The sequence below is a fragment of the Anser brachyrhynchus genome (genome assembly GCF_964034855.1).
Source record: "Anser brachyrhynchus genome assembly, chromosome: 14".
Lineage (NCBI taxonomy): Eukaryota > Metazoa > Chordata > Aves > Anseriformes > Anatidae > Anser > Anser brachyrhynchus.
Window position 1 is genome coordinate 19,098,414 of NC_137709.1, and position 13,474 is coordinate 19,111,887.

A 13,474-nucleotide genomic window follows, 5' to 3' on the forward strand; every position below is an offset into this window, starting at 1 on the left:
GGTCTTTAGATTTTTTTGATTTTTTTCACTCTATTTTTTCTAAGTTTTGGGAGACACTCAAACATCTACCGCAGGTAGAAAGCTGCAGTGCCATGCAGTTCCCAGGCTGCATGTTGGTTTACCACATGATTCCATCAGTTATTAAGTGCTGTTTTTAGCATCAGGTCCCTGTGGCTATGTTTGAAGCAGTGAGGATATAATAGTACTTAATGGATGGTGTTTTGAATATAGCATTAGACTCAGAAATTGTCTCCTGTAACATCTCAACTGTTTACATAATTGAGCTGATTTTAGGAATAATGCTGACTTGACTTCAGTCTGGTATCTCCCTGTTAAATCAGCTGTAGAATTGTAACCCTGATCAGACTTGCATCAGACAGTATTTGGATCCTAGGAAACTCACTGTGATGAACTGGTAGATACAGAGCAGCTGTCACAGCTGGTGGTGGGGAAAGAAAAAAAAACAGTACCAAAGTACCAATGTTTTGATTGCCTAAAGACTGCTTACAGGCCCAATTCCAAGAAACTAAATTTTTGTTTGGCTGGATTTACGTAAGAAAAGGCAGGGATGTTTTTTGTAGTCCAAATTTAAGTATTGGCATTGCTAGAAGACAAATATATGGTGACTATTCCACTGGCTTCATTATAGCAATAATTTTTCAAGAGTAAATAGATTAATCAAATTGGAAATACTGTTTCTTGTCTATGGGGATTCTCAGATGAGGCACAGTTTTATCTCCCATTTACCTGAAACTAGGCAGTTTCATTTACTGCATCATATTAACTAAAATATATATGAACTATGAGATACTGAAAGAGAAATGAGTGTCAAACAGCTACAGGATTTACCTTTCTGGTAAGTAGGCCACTCCGAAGCCTGCTTTCAGTTTATTCTATCTGTACTTCATATTTTCTTTTCTGGAAAGAGTATTTTTAATACAAGAAAAATCCAGCCTTCTAAAGGTAGCTTTCTGTTTAGTATTGTCTTGTTTAATTACTATTATCTATGCTCCCAGGCAAGCAATTTTGGTCAGACTTTATCATGTATGTATTTTCTTTTTGTTTTGTTTTTTTACCTGAACATGCACATATGTGCGCACACATCTTCTAGACTGATGTTTGGAAGAATACTTGATTCCAGAAGTACTTACACAACTTGAATATATTATTAAAATAAATTCAGAAACCTGACAATAGAATGAGCAGAGGATACCTACATTTTTCCCTCTTCTCTCTTCTTTCCGGAGTTGCATCTAGACAAGTAGTAATCTACAGTGGCTTAAAATTCATAAAAACTACTTATTTAAGAAATGTCATTACCTGTTTTCATTTGAAAAGCGTATTATAATATGATTTATCAATAATAACAAGGCATTGTGTTGTAGGAAGTAGAATAGCTACACAATACAAACTTCTCTCACTTGTTACAGCTGCTTGGACTGAAAGTTACCTGGTGCTGGGTACTGTGGGGTGGTTTAAGGTTGCCTCCCCTGACCCAGGCAAGGTCAAGCAGCAGGAAGTCAGGGAATTCAGCAACTTCTTTCAGGCCATTGACACCTATTCCAGCAGCCCACTGAAGTATCCCATTTGCAAGTACTGTATCATACTGTATTCCCTTTCTGTCCTTTAGGAAAGAGGCAGCAGAACAGCGAGGGCAGGCAACCACCAGTCATTCAGGTTTGAGTTCATTGCCCCCTTAAAGTCTATCAAGAACTTCCTGCCAAAAGCTCTCTCATCTGCCTGCCAAATGTGTGTGGTCTGGCTGATACATGTTTTTCCAAACCAAAAGTTAACTTGGCATTCCAGATATGACTAAGTGACTTTTTGCTGGGGTCAACCTATAGACAAAATTAAGATCGAATACTTCACAGTTTAAGTTTTTTTGTCTTTGTGATTTACATATTGTTTTAGTGTGGAAATGGTCATAATTTTGCTTTTACATTGAAGAATAATTAACGTCCTCTCTATGATGAATCCAACATTAAACCTATTTCTTGCTTAATCCTAAGCAAGAGATAGTCTGTCATAAATATATATATTAGATTGCAGAGTTCCAATGGAAAGTGGATTTATTTATATTAATATGCTTAATAAGAAGCTATTAGAATATTTAGCCTTGGATACTAGATATTAAATTAATGTACTGCATTGAATATTCACAAGTAATTGTGAAATACATCTTGTGAAAGGAGCAAAGCCAATAATTAAGTATATGAACTTGGAAAAGATGCTTAACATATATCACTTATCAGTTCATGTACTTGCTGTTAATGCAAGACTTCTATACATCTTGATTTATTCAAAATAGTTGAATATACACAATGAACTTAACTAAACAAATACTAATTTAAATTCAGGTGTCATTTAATACAGCTATAGTTCTCATTCTAAGATGCACAATATAGTAAAAAGATAATAACAGGTAGAAGAGCCACTGCTTCTCTAGACTGGCTTACTCAGCAATCATAGAAAACTTTCCACTTTGGATTGCTGTTCCAATGCTACAGCAAGGCAGATAACCTAATATTATAGTTCTACTTTAAGGGCAGGAGATGAAACAGCAATAAAAATAGGTATACAGATGGAAACTGTTTCATTTTTCCATATGCTAATATCAAACTAGTAGGTCTCATAATCATCGGTCTCATTAGTGGCTACATTTTCAAAAAGGTCTCAAAAGGATCTTTAAATGTGAATAGCCAGAGAGATCTGCACAGACAAAATTGATGCAAAAATTTGAAGAAGCAAAAATTAGATGCAAAGTGTTAATGTCATGGAACAGCTGGAATGCAATTTTGTGTGTAAATAGTTTGCACATAGGACAGCATTTTTATCTCAAAAATGTCTTTGTCAAGCTTTGAATGGTGTAATGGGAAGTTTTTACATTATTCTCTATTGTTCAAGATGACCATTTTTATAAAATGTTTAAAATTTTTTTAACTTATGAAATTTTGAGTAGTGAAGAAGGGGCCAGCCTGAGAGCCAGGGACCCACTGATGCCAAAGACAGCAAGTTATAACAGTGTTGGTAACATACAAATGTGGTCCTAACATGAGTCTTTGAAGCAATCAGTATCTATGGCAAAAAGGCCATGTGATGTATCTTCATGGCTTTCTAAGAATTATGATATTATGGCAGAAATCAGTGTCAAGTTTTAGTTGAAATTTTCCTTATTCTCTTCACCATAACATGCAATGATTTAGCTTTTGATTTACTTTGCTAAAAGATTTATACTGAGCCTCCTAAACACTGAAATCTTCTTAACATCGATCCCATCATTTCTACATTGTATGTGATGGATTTTGATGGTTTCTTTGAGCACAGTGAAAATAAATTGTATCTACCTACCCAGCGAATATTCACCAGTTCCCTGATCTATCCATCTTATTTGAAGATGGACTTTTCTGCTCGTATTTTGAAACAACCATCTGTAAAAATGTTCTGTATTAAAAATGAATTGTTTCATATTGTAAAAACCTTTATTATACCACATAATATGAAGTAATGTGAGAGCATTGATTTCCAAATCCTTCTTGATTAATACAGAACGCTTGTACACGCTATATATACATTAAAAATCATGCTCAGTCTTGAGACACTTAACCAGCTGATACATGAATCTTTATTTATGTAATGCACTCCATTTGAAGTATGTGATGTCTTTAAGATACCTGGTAACTTTTATTATTAATCATTTATATTCCTTTTTTTTTCCCTTTATTATTTCTGCCTGTTGGACTCAAAATGAACCTTGCCAAACCATAAAACTGGTTTTAAGAGTACTTTCCAGAACAATTGCTAATTGGGACTGACAGCACAAGTTGAGAAAAAACATGACAAAGTATTGTGGAATTCATGCCTGGGCAGAACACTGTTAAGTACTAGTACATGTTGTTATCCCCAGACCTGCGCGGTTCTTAGGAGATCTACAGGCTGTGTGGTTAGAAATTTAGGTTTCCTATCTTGTTGGAAAAAATACTTTTGTACTAATTTTAAGTTTAGGCAGCAAATAGACAAACGCAAACTGAAACTTGTGTTTCTAAAGCCCACAGTAAAGGTATGCAGAACTTGCAGATGTGTACCTATTTTAAACAATTTTAAGACAGCTGTTCTAAGTACTGAAACAAGTCATTGGTTTCCAATCAACTGATACCTCTTCAGTTATCAAAAAGTTTCTAATGGTAATTGCTAATGTCAACTCTTGAATTTCTAATCTTGCATATCACCTGTGGGTACTAATTTATTACATAAGATTTTTACCTTTATCCAACCTTACTTCACCTCAGTTCATCTTTTGTTCTTTCTTTAAACACACAAATATCCCTTTAAAGTGTTTTAATGTTCTTTGCATTTTATATAAATCATATTTCTTCTTCCTGTGTTCTCCTTCCCCATCTGCTCTTAGTTAATAATTCCCTAATTCTGTGGGTATAGGGAGGGCTTTTTAAAAGTCTTTTTAGGAACAAAACTTTCTACCCCAACATGTCACACAACCTATAGAACAATGTTTAAGATGTATGCTGCAGAAGTCAATTTTAGTATATTGTTTAGAATTTGTGAGTTGGTAGCAGTTGATTCATTATTCCAACCCTTTAGGATTTATCTAGCCTTGTATTAAAAACAAACAGGCAACATATGTTTTTCTTCCTGAAAATTGAATTTTTTAATGTGCATTTAGGCTCACCTCAAAGCAGTTAATAGCTGAATTTTTCATGAATTTATGTCATGCTCTCTTTAATTTTATAATAACTTTTGCCTGTAGGACCTCATCCAAATACTGCTACTGTGTTTCATGCATCATGAACTATCTTAAGGTTTTTAAGCTTTGGTAGGTCATTTCAGCACCTTCTTAAATCCAATACCTTGGAAAGGAATGGGGCATATAATGGAATTATTCCAGAAAGTAAAAGACGGCATCACAATGTTGAAAGTATGTATTTGTTCCTGGAATTGACTGGTCATTTCTGTAACAATGTTTTGGATGGGTTCTGTTCTTGTTGTTTTAATGTATTTTTTTAAAAAATAAGTAAAGACTGTTCTTTAGGAATAAATTTTTCATGTATCTGAAGCAATTTGCCAAGAATCAGCAAGTTGCTTTGTGATACAGTGACACAGAGGAACATATTTAGAAGGCATATGGTAGAGAAAGCAGGGTGTGCTGCACCCTGGGAGATCTCTTCCCATTTTCCTGCAGTACTTCACTGACTAGAGCACATGCATATGGGGCTCTCTTGAATGTGCATTAATTGAATAAGAGACCATTTCCTAATGATGAATTCTATGCTCATTTAGTTTTTCTTGTTTACAAAAATAACACCCTTGAACAGTCAGTATATAATAATTACTGGTGTCCACTAAAAGAATTAAATAATGTGTCTTTGTTATTCATGATTCAGTTGTTTTGTGCATAATATAAAATTTCAGATGAAGTAAAGGAGAGAAGATGACAGAAGTGTTAAAAATATATGCACATAATATAGGTACCTATTCTCTATACATGACTATATAGAGAAGATAAATAAGATATGACAATGTGCATGTGTCTAGCCTGTGTTAATCTTCAGCTGCCTGATGTCTTGTTTTCAAGCACACTGACATTTGCAATAAAGGGCAAAATGCCCTTTTTTCTTTTTAAAGGGTCCCCTATATTGCAATCACAACAGTCACAAATGTGGTTACTTTTAGGCTAGCATGTGTTTCGAATATCAGTAGTATCACTGAGCTCAGTGTGGCCTGCAAGTGCTTTCTGAGAAGCCTGAGTAATTAGTGCACGCTGAGTTTCATGCTGCTATAGCTCTGCTTCTAATACCTAGGCTAAATATAGTTCCACAGGAAGCCCTGTCAAAGATACTGTAATGTAGATGAGTTTTTGTGAAAGGTACAAGTTCAGAGTTAACGTACTACTACCATCTTTCTTGAAGGATCAAAACAGGGCTTCAGTGGGATAGGAGTAATGCAGAATCTTTTGTAGCCTACTCTAAATGTTTTGATTCCCTACTATACATTGGAATCTGTCCTGAATTATATGTCATGAGGAGGAGTATGGACTGACTCCAAAATTAGCAGCAATTAAAAACAGCGTAAGTTCTCTGCATACTGCATCTAGACATGAATGATCCAAGCAAAGACTTTATTGTATTTATTCTATTCAGAACTTAGGATAGGATAGTGGTCTATCTGCTTCAGTGGACAATAATAGGACTTAAGAGAGAGGTATGAAGCCATGTGATGTACTTGATTTGGCATCTTGTTGCAGTCTAATCCTACGATTATATGTGAATTACAATCCAGCATTCATAGCAGAGAACACGTTCCCCTTTCTACTTTTGCCTTCCTATTTGTTCATAGAATCATGGAATGGTGTGAGTTCAAAGGGACCTTAGATATTGCCTAGTTCCAACCTGCCTGCCCTGCACAGGGACATCTCCGGTGTTCTTGGGAAAGTCGCAGCCTTTTGCATATGCTTCATTTGACTAACAGAGCTACTTTGAAGTGGCGTGTTATTTTATATTTATCTTAGTAAAATTTTATGCTAAGAATACTATAATATTAGCATACTTATGAGTCCTTAATTAGAATCCACATAGCATACTATGTATGTTCAGCTGTAACCCAAAAGAATTTTCTTATTCTTAAAAGACCTAAAAATACTATCTACCAGTTCTTCACTTTATCTTTAATTTGTCAAGCGTTGCAAAGAGTGCTCATCAGGTAGAGAAACAGAGTTCATTCAAAACTTAGTCTGGTGTATGCACATAAAAATTTTCAACTCTGAGTTTCATACGTTGTCTTGATAGTGCTTGCTACTGCAGTCTTCAGTTCTTTCAAAACTACTGAAGTCATGTTATTCACATAACAATCTGATCGCTCCTCATATTTCATTCACTGCTCTTACACTTCTTAATATTTCTTTCTTTGGGAGTGCTTTTCTTTCTCTCCTTTTTCTTTCTCTCCTATATGGAATCATAGAATCACTCAGGTTGGTAAAGACCTCTAAGATTATCTAGTCCAACCTCTATCCTAGTACTGAAGTCCACTGCTAAACCATGTTACTAAGTTCTACATCTACCCATTTCTTCAAGACCTCCAGGGATAATGACTCAACCACTTCCCTGAGCAAACTATTCCAAACCCTTTCTGTAAAGAAACTTCTCCTAATATCCAACCTAAACCTCCGCTGGTGTAACTTGAAGCTATTTCCCCTCATTTTATCACTTGATGTTTGAGAGAAGAGCCCGATCCCCACCATACCAAAAACCTCCTTTAAGGTAGTTGTAAAGTACAATTTTGAGCCTTCTTTTCTCCAAGCTAAACAATACATGTAATATATATATATGAATATGCATATTTCTTATTCACTGTATCTAAAGAACTAAACCAAAAAAAAACAAAACAAAACAAAAAATGTCTCACTTAAAGATCTATACAGGTACTTACTTCCCACATGCATTCTGCAAAATTCCAAAGGTTTTTTTAACCTTAATTTGTTCTTCCTATTTTTGGCAATCATATTTGAATTGCAACCTTCTAGCCAGCCACTGCTTAGAATCTTCCTGCCTTAATTTTGACAGTTCCATTCAGAAAAAGTGTTACTCTGCTATACAAACACTTTCAGATATCCTCACTAAATGTTTAACAGGAGAGTGTCCAGGCTGATTCCTACAGATTTTAGCTTCCATTGAGTTTTCTTCATCGTCTTCATAACTGCTGTAGCTTACTCATTTGAAAAGTAACTGGGTCCTGAGTTTCAATGTCACAATATTATCTTTTAGTTTGATCTCACAAAACATGTCAAATTTAATTAAATTGTGTTTACTCTGTACTACTTCAGCCATACTTATTTACATGAATTATTTCAGGAAGTTACTTAGGGCAAAGTCAAGAATAGCCTACTCTCCTGTATGCTTCAGAAAGAGCTTTTCGAAGATGCAATTGTTTATTACTTTCAAAATTGTCTTTCCAATTTATGTTGTGATGTGACATCCAACTTATTTATATTTTGTATATTTTCCTAGCAGACTTTGTTATAGATCATCCTACTTGTTCTGAAGACCACCAGATGCTTTCAGCTGTAGGGGTGCTCTTATAACCTGGCTAATGTAGTAGCATGTGCATGATCCTAGGTTCTGACATCTGAACTAGAACAGAACAAAGCTTACTTAGAAATATTGCTAAATTGGCTCAGGATACAACACTTTAGTATAAGAGTTATCCATCAGGTACACAGAACCAGAAGCTTTGGGTAGTGCCCCAGTGCCTATCTATTGGAGAAAAAAACAGTCAGGGGTTTTTGGGTGGAGGGGGCAGGCAGGATGCCTGTTGTCACATTGATACTGAACCACACATTCAGTGCAGTGAAAAACGACAACATAACATCGGTGTGGACTTCAAAATATTTTAATGCTGTATTAGATGTGTAGAGTCATCGTCATTAGTTTTAAGCAAATAAGAGCCAAAGGTAATATTAATAAACAATATTCGACTTGTATTTTGCATTTTTCCTTTCAGGATTCAGGTTATATGCATATCTAATTTACATATATAATGGAAACACACTATATATTCTCCAATTGTTACCAACACAATTTTCTTCATAGATATGTTTATATACATGTCTTTGGCACTGACTGAAAAATTTATCTTGTCTTGTTTCAAAAGTGCAAACCTTCTCTCAAAAAACTCTGAAGCCTACCTTAAGGTTTCTCATTGCAAATTGTTATTTATGTATTTATTGTTCTAATGTATTTTTAAAAGGATCTGTCATCCTGTTCACCATTTTCCTCTTCTGGTATAGGCCGTAGGAAAGAGAACTTTAAAATCCTTTTCCTGAAAAGAAAGGCAGGATTACTAATGAGAATATTCAAAACATAATGATGCCTGGAGTGTTTGCATTCTTCCAAGAGATAAGTTCATTCCTGCAAATACATAAAAGTATTTGAAGGTGATGAAATAGAAGGAAATAGAAAGTTGTTCTGTTTTTTCCTCAAAAAAAGTCAAAGACTGAATGGTGAAATAATCACTTTTATTTTAGAGGCATTATAAATTAAAATAAAAATATATTATGTAGAAATACAAAATTATATTGTAATAACCTTAAACACTATTCATGCAGAATTATATGTGGAATAATGGTCAGATCTTCTGTATATATGGCAAGTTCCCCTGTGGGGCTATGGACAACATCATCTGAAAATTGATAGGTTCAGAAAAAAATGCCAAGTGCATATGACAGCAACATCCATCAGTCTTGCCCTGTAAAGAGAACTCTCATCTGTAACCTCAACAACAGGCTGTGACCATGTTAACTCTATCTTTTATTTAGTGTAAAAGGTCACAACAGGGACTAATGCAGGGAAACAGAAGCTGTTCAAACTCAAAACAGGAAAATAATTAAATGGGACTCTTCCTTTTATAGCTTTTTGTAGTTGGTCTTTAGCCCTTCATTTCTTGATATGCTCAAATGAGTCTTGATTCCTTATGGTGATACAAATGACCAGTATTTACAGACTGTAACTACAGAAATGAAAATATATTTGAAAGATAGGTTCACCTCTTTCTGGACCTATCTGAACTCTGGGACTTGCTGAACATGCAAGTTTTTCATGCATACAGAGCGAGATTATCAGGCTTTGTTGTGGAAGTTACGAAAAGCATGCTTGGCTTTTCATAGTGAGCTAAACAGCTAGCTGTAACCAAAGTTAAGCTGAATACATAAAGATGAAAAATTATTGCACCATACAGAGGAGGTCTTATTCTGCATTCAACTTCACTTTTTTTATAATGTGAAATTTGTGGAGTTATTCCTGATTTACATTGATGTAGGATGTCAAAAATTGCCATTTTAAGACATGAACATTATTTAAATGTAGAGCAGTACTTGTAACATCAAATATGGGTATTACTCAGCTGCCTTTTTTCACCTGAGAGTAAATTAACAAAGTTAATACTGTGATTAGTATTACTTAATCAAGCCTCAAAAAGCATAAGAATCTGAGGATGACTTCATTTCCATCTAGTACTTTTTTAGATAAAATTTGCTACTTATTTCCTTTTAATTTCCCTGGAAATGTGGTATAGACCATATAGGTAGGAAGATATTGGATAATCAGGGCTCTTGGGCACTCTTCCAGTTTTCTGCCACTTGGTGCTTTGTAAGATGGGTCTTGATGTTGCTACTCCCAAGCTGAATGTGGATTTTACCATTAATTTCAGTAGGAAGTGGCCTGGGCACTTAGCCAGCATGAGCTTCATCTATCTCATCTGTAGATTTGGCATAATAGGATAGAAAGTAACTCATTTGCATTAATGAGACCTCCTTCAGGTCATAGTTGTTTGTAAATTACCAAGTATGAGCACAAAATTGGGTGGGAGAAGAGAATGAATGGTAACTACCCACAGAAACATTGAGATATTTTAGAGAGATCCTTGGATGCAAAGTGATAAATACGGATGGTATCGCTACGTTTTGTTCAGTGTATGGCTTCTTGAGAGGCGGGATTGTTCTACGGTTGTTTTGTTGTGGTTTTGTTTGGTTGTTTGTGTTTTGTTTGCTTGTGGTTTGTTGTTTTTTTTGTTTTTGCTTTGTTTTGTCTTGGTCTTTTGAATTGTTTTCCCATGTTATTTTTCTAGGACATGTTTGCAGCACCTGTGTAATCCACACTAAATTAATTTTATTTTCTGTTTTCACCTTCTACTTTTCAGGTTCATTCACTCATCTGGTTTTAAGTAATTTGCACTGCTTTAGATATGCCCACGTAAGTTGCATCTTAAAATGTTCTTTCTGACAAGTCAAAATAGTGTATTTGCATTTGCTGGCCAGGCACATTGCCATCTTGACTGGCCTTAAGTCCATTTCCATGGTATACCATTTAAGTAATAATTCCCTTTCTGTAGAAAAGCGATGCAGTTCTATAAAATACTCTCAAATCAATTCAACAAACTATTCCGTTCATTTTCTGCTGAACAGAAACATCTTTGTGTGAAATTTCTGTCTTCCAGCATCTGCAAATAGGGGCAAGATCACTTGTACACCAAGTATTGATTCCGTAATACATTTGTCCTGTATGCACAAAGTTAGAAACCACCAGTAGGGCATAATGTGCTGCAAACCATGTATTTTATGATTATTACAGCACTTTAGGACATATACTCTACTCTAGGACTAACCAAGGTTTTAAGGTAGAGGGGAAGGAAGAATATTGGCTTGAGCCATTTGGGGTGGGAATGCAAGAAGGTGCAAGACAATAAGGAGCACTGTGTGTTCTCCATTTGTTCTCAGAGAAGGCTGGAAGTAATAGCTCTGTGTGTTTGCAGACAGCAAATTCATCTCCCTTTCTAGCACACCAGTAAAAGGACAGCTATAATCCATTGTACAGTCAGATACAAACTTGTACTCTCCTAGTTTTCTTAAAGAAAAAAACTGCTTGAAGAGCAGTTAAAGTATTGCTTACGTTCATTCATAGTAGTTCTCTTTGAACTCTATCACTAAGTTTCTGGTTTTTTGTTTTTAACCAGAATGATTGTTCACCAGATGATATAAGGATCTTGTTTGAGTTGGAAAATGTATTGAATAATACTGTTATCTTTTTAATTAAACGTGTAAAATATTTTGCATTTTTAAAATTGATCCACTGATTATGCTTTGGCTGTCATATGCTGGTCACAGTTGGTTTCTTTGGGTTTTGTTTACATTTATTAAGACATTTTTAATGTGAAATCTCTTACAACTACAAATGGCAAAATAGATTAAAAATCTCCTGTGAAGTTTAGTTATTTACAGGAAAATAAAATACATTTTTAAGTCTCACTCTGGATCAAAACATATTTGGTAGTTGGTATCACAGAGCTCAGGAGTCTCAATGATCACTTCAGTAGTCTCCCTTTGTCCAGAGAATAAAGAACTCATGTAAGAGCTGTGTTTGATTCCTGAGACAGAAGCACTGTTTCACATTTTAAATGTTACTTTAAATGAGCAGGTGGTTTTTTCTTCCCCTGGCCTCCCTTTTAAATAAATGGCTCTCCTTTCTTCATATTTCACTGTGTTGGAGCATAACCCTTGCCTCTGCTATTCTTTTTTCTCTTCCACTTCACTACTTTTCCTGTCTCAGTTCTTGCCTTTTTTTTTCCAGTGTTATCCCCTTAACTGGTTAAGGTGATGGCCATAATGGGGAGGAATTTTCTGAACTAGCGAGGTAGTCCTTGCTAAGAAAATCCATCTGGAACTATGTAGATCTCTATTTAGTCTTAAAACCTGCATACTTCTTTTTTAACCAGACCCAAAATTGGTTTTAGAAGCTTAAATGGCTTTGAAAAGAAAATAGTTCTCATTTTTCAGCAAAAGCTTCTAACCTAAAAGCTCTAGAACCCTCAGATGTTGTTTTTAACAATATTCTGGAACGTATTATTCAACAACAACAAATTCTGAAGTCAACTCTGACCAGGAGGGCTTAGAAATGAAGACCAAATCCTGCAATCAATTGATGCAGACAAATGCCACTCCATTAATTTAATATCAGGTTTCTGCAATCTGCTTTCAGGGCTGAATCTTATGAGAACAGAGTGGAGGAGATTTAGACTCACAGAGTGACATAATCTTGGTCTGCATTTTGTGCGGCCTTTTAAATGTTTTACTATCCTTAACCTAGGCAGTCATCCCTCATGCCCTGCTCTGCTTTCTTGTCAAAGGATGTGTATACTGTAGATATTTCCTAGCTATATAAATGCCAATGTAACCAAAATTGAGGAATTCAAAAATTGTCGTCTGTGTAACTGTTAAACTAATTTATTCCTCCACTTTGAAGGAAATGGGACTTTTTGTGGTGCCTCATATGAGGACTGTAGATTTCATTCCATCATAATTCCAGGTGCTGCACATTTTGTATTTCACTCCAGTCCCCACTGAGTTGCTGACAATTGCCTTCAATCAAAGCACTTGTGGATGTCTCATACAACCTTTTACTTCCATTTTTGAATCTGTACTTTGATTTCACATTAAAAGACTTTCTTCAATATACATGTAAGGTATATTGATCCCAGGCTACACAAAAAATAAGCGGCTATATTTTTATTAAAAGATATAACAGTTATTTGATTCAGAAAATGCTATCTGGGTCATGAGCTGGGTTAAGTTCTTATCTGTAGTGTCTTTAACCCTGTGGGGACACCATGCAGTGAGTCAGAGAATGAACAAATCTGAACCCCAGTAAATGAAGTCCTACATAGAGATGTAAACCAAATAGAGACAGTTACTTGCCCCTCTCGTTTGCTCTCCTCTCACAATTAAATGAAATTCTCACTGTATCAAGTGATACTTATTTCCTAAGCAATTTATCACACTCAGTTTCTGTACAGTACTGATGATTTCACCTGTTTTTAAGGGCCAAAATTGGCAGGTCATATACTATTGCCTTCGTTGGTTGCTTTACCACTTTGGAGATTTCTAGATATACAGTATTCAAAGCTAATACGAATCTGG

General features: G+C 35.2%; 1 long non-coding RNA gene across 1 annotated transcript in view; it reads left to right on the top strand.

The window, feature by feature from the left end:
- Positions 1-13,226, top strand: part of LOC308177540 — a 34,806-nt gene extending 21,580 nt beyond the window's left edge. Inside the window, exons 4-5 of the long non-coding RNA XR_013939236.1 lie at positions 10,702-10,754; positions 11,515-13,226. This is a non-coding gene — a long non-coding RNA (uncharacterized lncRNA). The remainder of the gene's footprint in view (positions 1-10,701; positions 10,755-11,514) is intronic.
- Positions 13,227-13,474: the final 248 nt, after the last annotated feature.